Here is a 15,007-nt window from a genome sequence, read left to right as displayed (position 1 = left end):
CTGACCACAGAGCACTCACATATATGTGAATACTGACCACAGAGCACTCACATATATGTGAATACTGACCACAGAGCACTCACATATATGTGAATACTGACCACAGAGCACTCACATATATGTGAATACTGACCACAGAGCACTCACATATATGTGAATACTGACCACAGAGCACTCACATATATGTGAATACTGACCACAGAGCACTCACATATATGTGAATACTGACCACAGAGCACTCACATATATGTGAATACTGACCACAGAGCACTCACATATATGTGAATACTGACCACAGAGCACTCACATATATGTGACTACTGACCACAGAGCACTCACATATATGTGAATACTGACCACAGAGCACTCACATATATGTGAATACTGACCACAGAGCACTCACATATATGTGAATACTGACCACAGAGCACTCACATATATGTGAATACTGACCACAGAGCACTCACATATATGTGAATACTGACCACAGAGCACTCACATATATGTGAATACTGACCACAGAGCACTCACATATATGTGAATACTGACCACAGAGCACTCACATATATGTGAATACTGACCACAGAGCACTCACATATATGTGAATACTGACCACAGAGCACTCACATATATGTGAATACTGACCACAGAGCACTCACATATATGTGAATACTGACCACAGAGCACTCACATATATGTGAATACTGACCACAGAGCACTCACATATATGTGAATACTGACCACAGAGCACTCACATATATGTGAATACTGACCACAGAGCACTCACATATATGTGAATACTGACCACAGAGCACTCACATATATGTGAATACTGACCACAGAGCACTCACATATATGTGAATACTGACCACAGAGAACTCACATATATGTGAATACTGACCACAGAGCACTCACATGTATGTGAATACTGACCACAGAGCACTCACATGTATGTGAATATCATATAAATATGTCTCATAATTGTATCTCAGAAATGCTTAACCTCAGACACAATCTAACTTTGTAATTTTTTAATTACATTACCTAACAGAATACTCTATTCCAATGATTGCTCAGCAACACAGTAAATGACCATATGATCTGTCTTTGTAATACTCATTTGTGTTTAATTGTTATCTGTTTACAATAATATTTTACCACTGAATATATCATTGCTTAATTAATCTTAAGTTAATTTTAAGCCTGCCCATAATGCTCTGTATACAAGGGGCTTTGGCATGCTGCACTTTACTGTATTCCTTTTTTACTTCTCTGTATCATGTTCAAATTAATAAATAATTAAAAACAAATAAATATAAAAATATTGACCACAGAGAACTAGCATATATGTGAATACTGACCACAGCGAACTCACATATATGTGAATACTGACCACAGAGAACTCGCATATATGTGAATACTGACCACAGAGCACTCACATATGTGTGAATACTGACCACAGAGCACTCACATATATGTGAATACTGACCACAGAGAACTCGCATATATGTGAATACTGACCACAGAGCACTCACATATGTGATTACTGACCACAGAGCACTCCCATATATGTGAATACTGACCACAGAGCACTCACGTATATGTGAATACTGACCACAGAGAATTCACATATATGTGAATGCTGACCACAGAGCACTCGCATATATGTGAATACTGACCCCAGAGCACTCACATATATGTAAATACTGACCAGAGAGCACTCACATATATGTGAACACTGACCACAGAGCACTCACATATGTGTGAATACTGACCACAGAGAACTCACATATATGTGAATACTGACCTCGGAGTACTCACATATATGTGAATACTGACCACAGAGCACTCAAATATATGTGAATACTGACCACAGAGCACTCACATATATGTGAATACTGACCTGGGAGAACTCACATGTATGTGAATACTGACCACAGAGCACTCACATATATGTGAATGCTGACCACAGAGAACTCACATTTATGTGAATGCTGACCACAGAGCACGCACATATATGTGTGTGCTGACTACAGAACATTTACATATATGTGAGTGCTGACCACAGAGCACTCATATATGTGCGTGCTGACCACACAACTACACACACACACACACACACACACACACACACACACACACACACACACACATACACAAATAGGTGAGTACACACACACACACACACACACCTACACACAGACACACACACACACCTACACACAGACACACACCTACACACACACACACACACACACACACACACACTCACACACACTCACACACACACACACACAGAACACAAGAAGAAAGGACTTCACTGAAAGAGAGGGTACAGAGACGCAAGGAGGAACGATAGGCAATGACGAAAATGAGCAGGACCCAGACACAGGAGGAAGGGCAAACACACCCCACAGAATATCCCACCAAAAGACTCCAACCGCGACATTCCCAACGCAACTGAGCAACCTATACTACAACCCACTCACTGTTCCCTCTGCCACCAACCCTCATATCACAAACCTCTGCCCAACAGCTGTCCTTTATGGGCATTCTGACCCCACCCCCATCATCACAAACCCCACCTACACCACAGCCCCATATAGGCCCCCACCAAGGCTCTCGCTCCCCCAACCCCAATATTCTTGCATGACCACAATGATAGAAAAGAAACTGAAAGTTTGGTACACAAACGCGGATGGAATAACGAATAAACATGAGGAGTGGAACGAAAGAATCAGTGAAAAATCCCCAGACATCATAGCAGTCACAGAAACAAAACTCGCTGAGACAATAACAGACACAATCTTCCCAACAGGATATCAGATCCTGAGGAAAGATAGAAGGAGTAGAGGGGGAGGAGGGGTTGCACTGCTCATAAAACACCGATGGGGATTTGAGGAAATGGAAGGCATGGACATGATTGGAGAAAGAGACTACATTGTAGGTACAATTCAGTCCGGAGAACATAAAGTAGTCATTGGAGTGATGTATAACCCACCACAGAACTGCAGGAGGCCAAGAGAGGAGTACGAAGAAAACAACAGGGTGATGGTGGACACACTGGCTGAGGTGGCAAGAAGAGCTCACTCGAGCAGAGCAAAGTTACTGGTAATGGGCGATTTCAACCACAGGGAGATCGACTGGGAAAACCTGGAGCCACATGGGGGTCCCGAAACATGGAGAGCCAAGATGATGGATGTGGTACTTGAAAACCTCATGCATCAACATGTCAGGGACACAACCAGAGAGAGAGGGGAGGATGAGCCAGCAAGACTGGATCTTGTGTTCACCCTGAGCAGTTCAGACATTGAGGACATCACTTACGAGAGGCCCCTTGGAGCTAGCGATCACGTGGTTCTGAGTTTTGATTATATAGTAGAGTTACAAGTGGAGAAGGTAACAGGAACTGAAGGGGACAGGCCAAACTATAAAAGGGGGGACTACACAGGTATGAGAAACTTCCTGCAGGAGGTTCAGTGGGACAGAGAAATGGTAGGAAAATCAGTAAACGAGATAATGGAATATGTGGCAACAAAGTGCAAGGAGGCAGAGGAAAGTTTTGTTCCCAAGGGAAACAGAAATAATAGGAAGACCAAAACGAGTCCTTGGTTTACCCGAAGGTGTAGGGAGGCAAAAACTAAGTGCAACAGAGAATGGAAAAGGTACAGGAGCCATAGGACCCAGGAAAACAAGGAGATTAGTAGAAGAGCCAGAAACGAGTATGCACAGATAAGGAGGGAGGCCCAGCGACAGTATGAAGAAGACAACAGTCAAGGACCAGGTGATAAGGCTGAGGAAAGAAGGTGGAGAACTCACAAGAAACGATCAAGAGGTATGTGAGGAGCTCAACACGAGATTTAAGGAAGTATTTACAGTAGAGACAGGAAGGACTCTGGGGGGACAGGCCAAATGGGGACACCAGCAAGGAATACACCAACAAGTGTTGGACGACATATATACAGATGAGGAGGAGGTGAAGAAACTGCTAAGGGACATCGATACCTCAAAGGCAATGGGACCGGACAACATCTCCCCGTGGGTCCTTAGAGAGGGAGCAGATATGTTGTGCGTGCCACTTACCACAATCTTCAACACGTCCCTGGAAACTGGGCAACTACCTGAGGTATGGAAGACGGCAAATGTAGTTCCCATTTTTAAAAAAGGAGACAGAAAAGAGGCACTAAACTATAGACCTGTGTCATTGACGTGTATAGTATGCAAAATTATGGAGAAGATTATCAGGAGGAGAGTGGTGGAGCACCTGGAACGGAACAAGAGTATAAATGCCAACCAGCACGGATTCACGGAAGGCAAATCCTGTGTCACAAACCTTCTGGAGTTTTATGATAAAATAACAGAAGTAAGACACGAGAGAGAGGGGTGGGTTGATTGCATCTTCTTGGACTGCAAGAAGGCCTTTGACACAGTTCCTCACAAGAGATTAGTGCAGAAGCTAGAGCATCAGGCGCATATAACAGGAAGGGCACTGCAATGGATCAGAGAATACCTGACAGGGAGGCAACAACGAGTCATGGTACGTAATGATGTATCACAGTGGGCACCTGTGACGAGCGGGGTCCCACAGGGGTCGGTCCTAGGACCAGTGCTATTTTTGGTATATGTGAACGACATGATGGAAGGGTTAGACTCAGAAGTGTCCCTGTTTGCAGATGATGTGAAGTTAATGAGGAGAATTAAATCTGATGAGGACCAGGCAGGACTTCAAAGAGACCTGGACAGACTGGACACCTGGTCCAGATAATGGCTTCTCGAATTTAATCCTGCCAAATGCAAAGTCATGAAGATAGGGGAAGGGCACAGAAGACCACAGACAGAGTATAGGCTAGGTGGCCAAAGACTGCAAACCTCACTCAAGGAGAAAGATCTTGGGGTGAGTATAACACCGAGCATGTCTCCGGAAGCACACATCAATCAGATAACTGCTGCAGCATATGGGCGCCTGGCAAACCTGAGAACAGCATTCCGATACCTTAGTAAGGAATCGTTCAAGACACTGTACACCGTGTATGTCAGGCCCATACTGGAGTATGCAGCACCTGTTTGGAACCCGCACTTGATAAAGCACGTCAAGAAACTAGAGAAAGTACAAAGGTTTGCCACAAGGTTAGTTCCAGAGCTAAGGGGAATGTCCTATGAAGAAAGATTAAGGGAAATCGGCCTGACGACACTGGAGGACAGGAGGGTCAGGGGAGACATGATAACGACATATAAAATACTGCGTGGAATAGACAAGGTGGACAAAGACAGGATGTTCCAGGGAGGGGACACAGAAACAAGAGGCCACAATTGGAAGTTGAAGACACAAATGAGTCAGAGAGATATTAGGAAGTATTTCTTCAGTCATAGAGTTGTAAGGCAGTGGAATAGCCTAGAAAATGACGTAGTGGAGGCAGGAACCATACACAGTTTTAAGACGAGGTTTGATAAAGCTCATGGAGCGGGGAGAGAGAGGGCCCAGTAGCAACCGGTGAAGAGGCGGGGCCAGGAGCTAAGACTCGACCCCTGCAACCACAAATAGGTGAGTACAAATAGGTGAGTACACACCTACACTCACACACACCTACACACACACTCACACCTACACACACTCACACATACACACACACACACACACACACACACACACACACACACACACACACACACACACAAACACACACACACACACACACAGGGTGAGTATAACACCGAACACATCTCCTAAGGTGCGCATCAATCAGATAACTGCTGAGGCATACGGGCGACTAGCAAACCTAAGAACAGCATTCCAACATCTCAGTAAGAGTCGTTCAGGACCGTGTACACTGTGTACATCAAGCCCATGTTGGAGTATACAGTACCAGTATAGAACCCGCACCTGACCAAGCTAGTCAGGAAATAAGAGAAAGTGCAAAGATTTGCAACGAGACTAGTCCCCGGAGATAAGAGGTATGTCCTACGAGGAGAGGTTAAGGGAATTCGACGTCCACAGGATGGATATGAGGTGCACAATAAACTAGCCACTACCATCCACAGGATGGATATGAGGTACACAATAAACTAGCCACTACCATCCACAGGATGGATATGAGGTACACAATAAACTAGCCACTACCATCCACAGGATGGATATGAGGTACACAATAAACTAGCCACTACCATCCACAGGATGGATATGAGGTACACAATAAACTAGCCACTACCATCCACAGGATGGATATGAGGTACACAATAAACTAGCCACTACCATCCACAGGATGGATATGAGGTGCACAATAAACTAGCCACTACCATCCACAGGATGGATATGAGGTACACAATAAACTAGCCACTACCATCCACAGGATGGATATGAGGTACACAATAAACTAGCCACTACCATCCACAGGATGGATATGAGGTACACAATAAACTAGCCACTACCATCCACAGGATGGATATGAGGTACACAATAAACTAGCCACCATCCACAGGATGGATATGAGGCCATCCACAGGATGGATATGAGGTACACAATAAACTAGCCACTACCATCCACAGGATGGATATGACAATAAACTAGCCACTACCATCCACAGGATACACAATAAACTAGCCACTACCATCCACAGGATGGATATGAGGTACACAATAAACTAGCCACTACCATCCACAGGATGGATATGAGGTACACAATAAACTAGCCACTACCATCCACAGGATGGATATGAGGTACACAATAAACTAGCCACTACCATCCACAGGATGGATATGAGGTACACAATAAACTAGCCACTACCATCCACAGGATGGATATGAGGTACACAATAAACTAGCCACTACCATCCACAGGATGGATATGAGGTACACAATAAACTAGCCACTACCATCCACAGGATGGATATGAGGTACACAATAAACTAGCCACTACCATCCACAGGATGGATATGAGGTACACAATAAACTAGCCACTACCATCCACAGGATGGATATGAGGTACACAATAAACTAGCCACTACCATCCACAGGATGGATATGAGGTACACAATAAACTAGCCACTACCATCCACAGGATGGATATGAGGCCACTACCATCCACAGGATGGATATGAGGTACACAATAAACTAGCCACTACCATCCACAGGATGGATATGAGGTACACAATAAACTAGCCACTACCATCCACAGGATGGATATGAGGTACACAATAAACTAGCCACTACCATCCACAGGATGGATATGAGGTACACAATAAACTAGCCACTACCATCCACAGGATGGATATGAGGTACACAATAAACTAGCCACTACCATCCACAGGATGGATATGAGGTACACAATAAACTAGCCACTACCATCCACAGGATGGATATGAGGTACACAATAAACTAGCCACTACCATCCACAGGATGGATATGAGGTACACAATAAACTAGCCACTACCATCCACAGGATGGATATGAGGTACACAATAAACTAGCCACTACCATCCACAGGATGGATATGAGGTACACAATAAACTAGCCACTACCATCCACAGGATGGATATGAGGTACACAATAAACTAGCCACTACCATCCACAGGATGGATATGAGGTACACAATAAACTAGCCACTACCATCCACAGGATGGATATGAGGTACACAATAAACTAGCCACTACCATCCACAGGATGGATATGAGGTACACAATAAACTAGCCACTACCATCCACAGGATGGATATGAGGTACACAATAAACTAGCCACTACCATCCACAGGATGGATATGAGGTACACAATAAACTAGCCACTACCATCCACAGGATGGATATGAGGTACACAATAAACTAGCCACTACCATCCACAGGATGGATATGAGGTACACAATAAACTAGCCACTACCATCCACAGGATGGATATGAGGTACACAATAAACTAGCCACTACCATCCACAGGATGGATATGAGGTACACAATAAACTAGCCACTACCATCCACAGGATGGATATGAGGTACACAATAAACTAGCCACTACCATCCACAGGATGGATATGAGGTACACAATAAACTAGCCACTAGCCACTACCATCCACAGGATGGATATGAGGTACACACACCATCCACAGGATGGATATGAGGTACACAATAAACTAGCCACTACCATCCACAGGATGGATATGAGGTACACAATAAACTAGCCACTACCATCCACAGGATGGATATGAGGTACACAATAAACTAGCCACTACCATCCACAGGATGGATATGAGGTACACAATAAACTAGCCACTACCATCCACAGGATGGATATGAGGTACACAATAAACTAGCCACTACCATCCACAGGATGGATATGAGGTACACAATAAACTAGCCACTACCATCCACAGGATGGATATGAGGTACACAATAAACTAGCCACTACCATCCACAGGATGGATATGAGGTACACAATAAACTAGCCACTACCATCCACAGGATGGATATGAGGTACACAATAAACTAGCCACTACCATCCACAGGATGGATATGAGGTACACAATAAACTAGCCACTACCAGGATGGATATGAGGTGCACTATACCGGAGGGGTTCAAGGAGGCCAGAGTTACTCCTATCTTCAAGAAAAATAATAGGTCTGATGTAAGCAACTATAGACCTGTTAGTATACTCAGTATAATATCTAAAATTCTGGAGAGGGCGGTGTATTCTCAAGTAGTTAAGTACCTTAATGACAACAGCATTCTCCATAGCTATCAATCGGGCTTTAGAAGATCCTACTCAACCGATACCTCCCTTATTAATCTGATGGATTACCTGAGAACTGAAATGTCAAAAGGGAACCTCATAGGTATGGTAACCTTAGACCTGCAAAAGGCCTTCGATACTGTCAACCACAATATATTATGTAATAAACTTCAATCTATCGGTATAGGTTCTGTAGACTGGTTTAAGTCCTACCTTAGCAACAGGAGACAAATAGTCAAAATCAACAAAACGGAATCAGAACCCCTGCCGATAACATGTGGAGTTCCCCAAGGTAGTATTCTGGGTCCCTTACTATTCTTATGTTATGTCAATGATATGCCTATCAGTGTCAAGTGCAAACTCCTACTGTATGCAGATGACAGTGCTCTGTTAGTGACAGGTAAAGACCCACAAGATATTGCTAATGTTTTAACACTGGAACTGGAGTCCTGCAGCAAATGGTTAGTAGACAACAAACTATCATTACACCTAGGGAAAACTGAAGCCATTCTCTTTGGAACGAAACATAAACTGAGAAGGGTAAATAATTTTAATGTTCAGTGTAATGGGGAGTCCATCACTTTGGTTTCATCAGTTAAATATCTGGGAATCCCCTTTGACCCATGCATGTCAGGAGAATTGATAGGGAACAGTGTAGTAAAGAAAGCGAATGCCAGACTGAAGTTCCTGTATAGACAAGCACAGTGTCTACCTACTGAGGCTCGCAGGACCCTATGTCTAGCCCTTATACAATGCCATATGGATTACGCTTGCTCTTCTTGGTACTCTGCCTTGACAAAAAAACTGAAAGATAGACTGCAAATCACCCAGAACAAAATCGTAAGATTCATCCTGGGGCTGGGACCAAGAGAACATGTAGGCCAGGATGAATTACAGCAGTTGGATATGCTGAATGTTGAAGACAGAGTAAAACAACTGAAGCTAAATCATGTTTATAAAATTGCTCACAAACAGTGTCCAGAATATCTTGCTGTCAATTTTGTCAAGGTTGGGAACCAAAGCAATCATAGTACTAGGGGGAGAGAGCACAACTTTGTAGTACCCACAGTCAGTGGCCAGGCTTCAAACACCTTTTATTGTACAGCAATAAAGGAATGGAACAGACTACCCACAAATGTCAAGGCCAGTCATAGCTTGAACCAGTTCAAGAAGACTGCCAAAAAGTGTCTGATGAATGAAGCAACAGAAAGGGAGGGGAATGATTTTCTATTTTTTAGCTAAAATACGTGTAAATTTTACCTTATCCCTAGTAATGACCCTCGTATTGTAGATAGTCGTAATGACCCTCGGGTAGTAGATAGTCTTAATGACCATTAGAAGTGATGTAAATAATGAATGCGAGCATCACTCCATCGCCCTGGACGGGGAATCCAGTCCAGGGCGATGGAAAATGAGAGGGAAACCTTTCCATGGGGGAGGAATATGACAGGGAAACCCGTCCAGAACGATTGAAAATGACAATAAAACCCGACAGGGGCGATGTAATATGAGAGGTAAACCCGTCCTGGGTGATTGAATATGACAAGGAAACCCATCCAGAACGATGAAAGATGACAGGAAAACGCGTCCAGAGCTATGGAAAATGATAGAAATAACCTTCTAGAGCGATGGAATATGACAAGGAAACATGTTCAGGGCAATAGAAAGTGACAGGAAAACCCTTCCATGCCTATGGAATATGACAAAGAAACACGTAAGGAACGATCGAATATGACGGGGAAACCCTTCAACAGCGATGGAAGATGACAAAGAAACCCGTCCAGAGCGATGGAAAATGAAAGGGAAACTCTTCCAGTGAGATGGAATATAACGGAGAAACCTGTTCAGGGAGATGGAATATTACACACGGCGATGGAAAATAATAGAAACATGTCCAGAGCGGTGGAAAATGACTTGGAAACCCATCCTGAGTGAAGGAAAATAAAAGGAAAAACATTGAACAAATGCGACACCACCTACGACTGCTGCGCCTCCCCTGCCTACGGTATATAAGCTGCTTCTCCGCACGTATGTCGTATTCTGTTCAAGATTGATGGACTGACCACATCGACTCAAGGTTGAGGGACTGATTACCTCATTCTCCTCCTGTTCTTCAAGATTCTCCTTTGTATGGACTGATGAAGCCACTGTGTGGCGAAACGTTTCCTCAATAAAGATACTCAAGAGTTGCACTTGTGTCTAATTCATCAACGTGTCGGTTCTCTGAACCATTCACCTACAAACCCTTCCAGGGAGATTAAATTTGACAAGGAAATTCGTTCAGGGAGATGGAATATAGCGGAGAAACCAGTGCAGGAAGATGAAAAATGACAGAGAAAACCATCCAAGGAGATGGTATATGACAGGTAAACCAGTCCTGTGTGATGTAATATGACGGGGAAACCTGTCCAGGACGATGGAAGATGACAAGGAAACCAGTCCAGATTGATGGAAAATGACAGGGAAACCCGTCCTGGGTGATGTAATATGACGGTGAAACCTGTCCAGGGCAATGTAAAATGACAGAAAAAAAAGTCCAAGACGATGTAATATGACAGGGAAAACCGTCAAGGGCGATGGAATATGATGGGGAAACTCGTCCAGGATGATGGAATGTGAGAGAGAAACCAGCCCAAGACAACAGCAAATCATAGGGAAAAACCTTCCAAGGCTATTCAGAATGACAGTGAAACCCGTCCTGGGCGATGGAATATGACATGGAAACCCGTCTAGGGCGATGGAAAATTAAATAGGAAAACATTTAGGGCAATGTAAAATGACAGGCAAACCGTTCCATGGCCATGGAAAATGACAAGGAAACCTGTCCAGGGTAATGGACAAATGACAGGGAAACGCGGGCAGGAGACCTGGAGAGGGCCGCGGAAGTCAACGCCCCCGCGATCCGGTCTGAGACCAGGCCTCGTGGTGGATCAGGGTCTGACCAACAAGGCCACAAGCAAACTGACGTACGAACCACAGCCTGGCTGGTCAAGTACTGGCTTTAGGTGCCTGTCCAGCGCCTTCTTGAAGACAGCCAGAGGTCTATTGGTAATATCCCTCATTTACTGTGCTGTCTCTTAGCGTACTCGTGGTACCCCTGCTTTTCATTGGGAAAATGTTGCATCTCCTGCCGAGTCTTTTGCTTTCATAGGGAGTGATTTTCGTGTGCAAGTTTTGTACCAATCCCTCTAGGAATTTCCAAGTGCATATTATCATGTTTCTTTCTTTCTTGCATTCCAGGGAATACAAATCAAGGGACTTCAACCGTTCCCAGTAATTTAGGTGCTTTATCGTACGTATGTGTGCCGTTAAAGTTCTCTGTAAATTCTCCAGGTCAGCAATATCGCCTGCCTTGAAGGGGGCAGTCAGTCTTCAGCAGTATTCCAGCCTAGAGAGAACAGGCGGTTTGAAGAGAATCATCATGGGCTTGGTGTCCCTAGTTTTGAAGGTTCTCATTATCCATCTTATTATTTTTCTAGCAGATGAGGTAGATATATTGTTGTGGTCTTTTAAGGTGCTATCCTCTGACGCTATCACTCCCAGGTCCTTCACATTAGTTTTTCGCTCAACTGAGTGGTTAGAATTTGTTGAATACCCAATAAAGTTTTAATTTCCTCAAGTTTTTCATATCTGAGTAGCTGAAATTTCACTGAACTTCATATTGCTTTCTGATGCCCATTTAAAGATTTGGTTGATGTCTATTTGGAGTCTGGAAATGTGTTCGATGGAGGACAATGTCATGGTAATTCGGGTGTCATCCGCAAAGGAAGACACGGAGCTTTGGTTTACATCTCTGTCTATGTCAGATATGATGATGAGGAACAGGATGGGAGCGAGTGCTGTACCTTGTGGAACAGAGCTTTAAACTGTAGCCACCTCAGGCTATACTCTGTTTATTATTACTCTTTGTGTTCTATTTATTAGGAAGTTATAAATCCATCTACCAACTTTTCCTGCTATTCCTTTATCACACATTTTGTGCGCTATTACACCGCGGTCGCATTTGTCGAAGGTTTTCGCAGTCTGTTTATACTACATCTACACTTTGTTTATCCTCTAATGCATCCAGGTTCTTGCCATAGTGGTCCAGTAGCTGGAACAATCAGGAGCGACCTGCTCTAAACCCGTGGTGTCCTGGGTTGTGTAATTGCTGGGTAGTTAAGTGGTTGTAGATCTTGCTTCTTAGAATCCTTTCAAAGATTTTTATGATGTGGTATGTTAGCGCTATCGGTCTGTAGTTCTTTGCAATTGCCTTACTCCCACCTTTGTGGAGTGGGACTATGTCTGTATTTTTTAGTGACTGTGGGACGACTCCAGTGTGCATGCTCCCTCTCCATAGAATGATGAAGGCCCCTGACAGGGACTTCTTGCAGTTGTTGATGAACACAGTTCCACGAGTCCGGGTCGGGGGCAGAGTGCATGGGCTTGTCATTAATTGCCCTTTTTAAGTCTTATGGTGTTAAGATAATGTCAGAGATTCTTGAAATGACGAAATTTCGGGAATCTGTCGTCATAAAACTTATTTAGTTTGTCATTCCTTAGTCTGTTTAACGGCTCGCTAAATCCCTGAATCGTATTGGGACTTTAGTATTTCACTTCTTTGCTATCATCTGTGTAGATCCAATGTCGTCTAAGCAGGGGTCCAATACTGGAAGTTGTTTTCATCTTAGGTTTGGCATAAGAGAAGTATTTTTTTTTCACTTTCAATAATGCTTTAAGTTCTTTCTGAGATTTGTTTTATAACCTGATAAAGTTTCCATTTCCTCAAGTTTTCCATATCTGAGTAGTTGAAATTTGTCCTCATTGAACTTCATATTGTTTTCTGCTGCCCATTTAAAGATTTGGTTAATGTCCGCTTGGTGTCTTTCAGTGTCTTCGATGGAGGACGATGTCATGGAAGTTCGGGTGTCATCCGCAAAAGAAGACACGAAGCTATGGCTTACATCTCTATGTCTGATATGAGGATAAGGAACAGGATGAGAGCGAGTACTGTACCTTGTGGAAAAGAGCTTTCCACTGTAGTCGCCTCAGACTTTATTCTGTTTACTATTACTCATTGTGTTTTGTTTGTCAGAAAGTTATAGATCCATCTACCAGCTTTTCCTGTTATTCTTTTATCACGCATTTTGTGCACTATTACCAAGTGGTTGCACTTTCGATGGCTTTCACAAAGTCTGTGTACTTCACATTTGCATCCATAAGCAGTTTCTTGATGTAAGGCATTTTGTTTGTTGATGGCAAAGATAAATGTAGTTAAATTGTTGGAATTTAGAGGGGCTTTGTTTGCTGGCATTAATATCTGTTGTTTTCAGTTGGTGTAGGATTTCTGTCATTTGTTACCAGTCTTTTTTCCTTCCTGGCAGTAAAAAAATCTTCTCTGTAGAGGTTTCGGCTCCCCTCTTTTCGTTCCCATGGTCTGGATGATCTCTATTGTCTTGTCCCCTTTAGACTGCATGCACATGCATTAGTTGCTACACTGATTGAGACCCATGCTATGGACTCTGGTGATCACGTGATCCAAGCGTTCTTGGTCGACAACCAAGACCACGTATGAAAACCAAATCGAACAAATCGGCTCGAAAATCGATTTGTTCGACAACTTGTCGTTCAACAACCGAGGTTTTACTGTATATTGTTAGTTGTCTTGACAGTGTCAAGAGTGGTATTAGGAACATTCCTGTTATCTGTCTCAGTGCTGGGGGCAACGAAATTGGAATGTGTAGGAGGACCTGATTAACAGATTATGGTCAATGATAGACGTAATTAGAAAGAAGGGAAGGCACCCTGTAATATATGGCATTTTGCAAGGGAGAGGAGATGGAAATGAATGGTTATCCAGGGCAACCAGTGTACACTGTTGGCTGGACAAGCACTGTGAGAACATAGAAGTATATTTATAAGCAATTGGGACCTCTTCTATGACAGAAATGACATGTATGCCAGGGATGGGGTTGACTAATCTAGGGCTGGTGTGAAGATAATTACAACAGAAATTGTGAAAAAGGAATGATAAAAAGGCAAAAAAAAAAAAAAGGATGAAAAATAATTACATCAGTAGTGAAAATAGAAACCATTCAGATGAGTCATCCTCCAGTTATGGCGCGGATTCCATCGCATCATCATATTTACCTTAATGGAAACTAAACATATTAGGTACTATCCTGGCCCTAAGATGCTTCAGCCATTAACCAAAAAAATACACTATTTTACACATAAAATAGCCTAATCCGCAGCTTCACAAGTGAATTTTGTACCCTGGCGTCTTTTTTTTTTTTTTTTTTTTGGCACCTGTTTCAA

This window comes from Cherax quadricarinatus, unplaced genomic scaffold, assembly GCF_038502225.1.
Source record: "Cherax quadricarinatus isolate ZL_2023a unplaced genomic scaffold, ASM3850222v1 Contig762, whole genome shotgun sequence".
In the NCBI taxonomy this organism is placed as follows: domain Eukaryota; kingdom Metazoa; phylum Arthropoda; class Malacostraca; order Decapoda; family Parastacidae; genus Cherax; species Cherax quadricarinatus.
The sequence above is the reverse complement of the archived record's forward strand: the minus strand, read 5'-3'. Positions refer to the sequence as shown.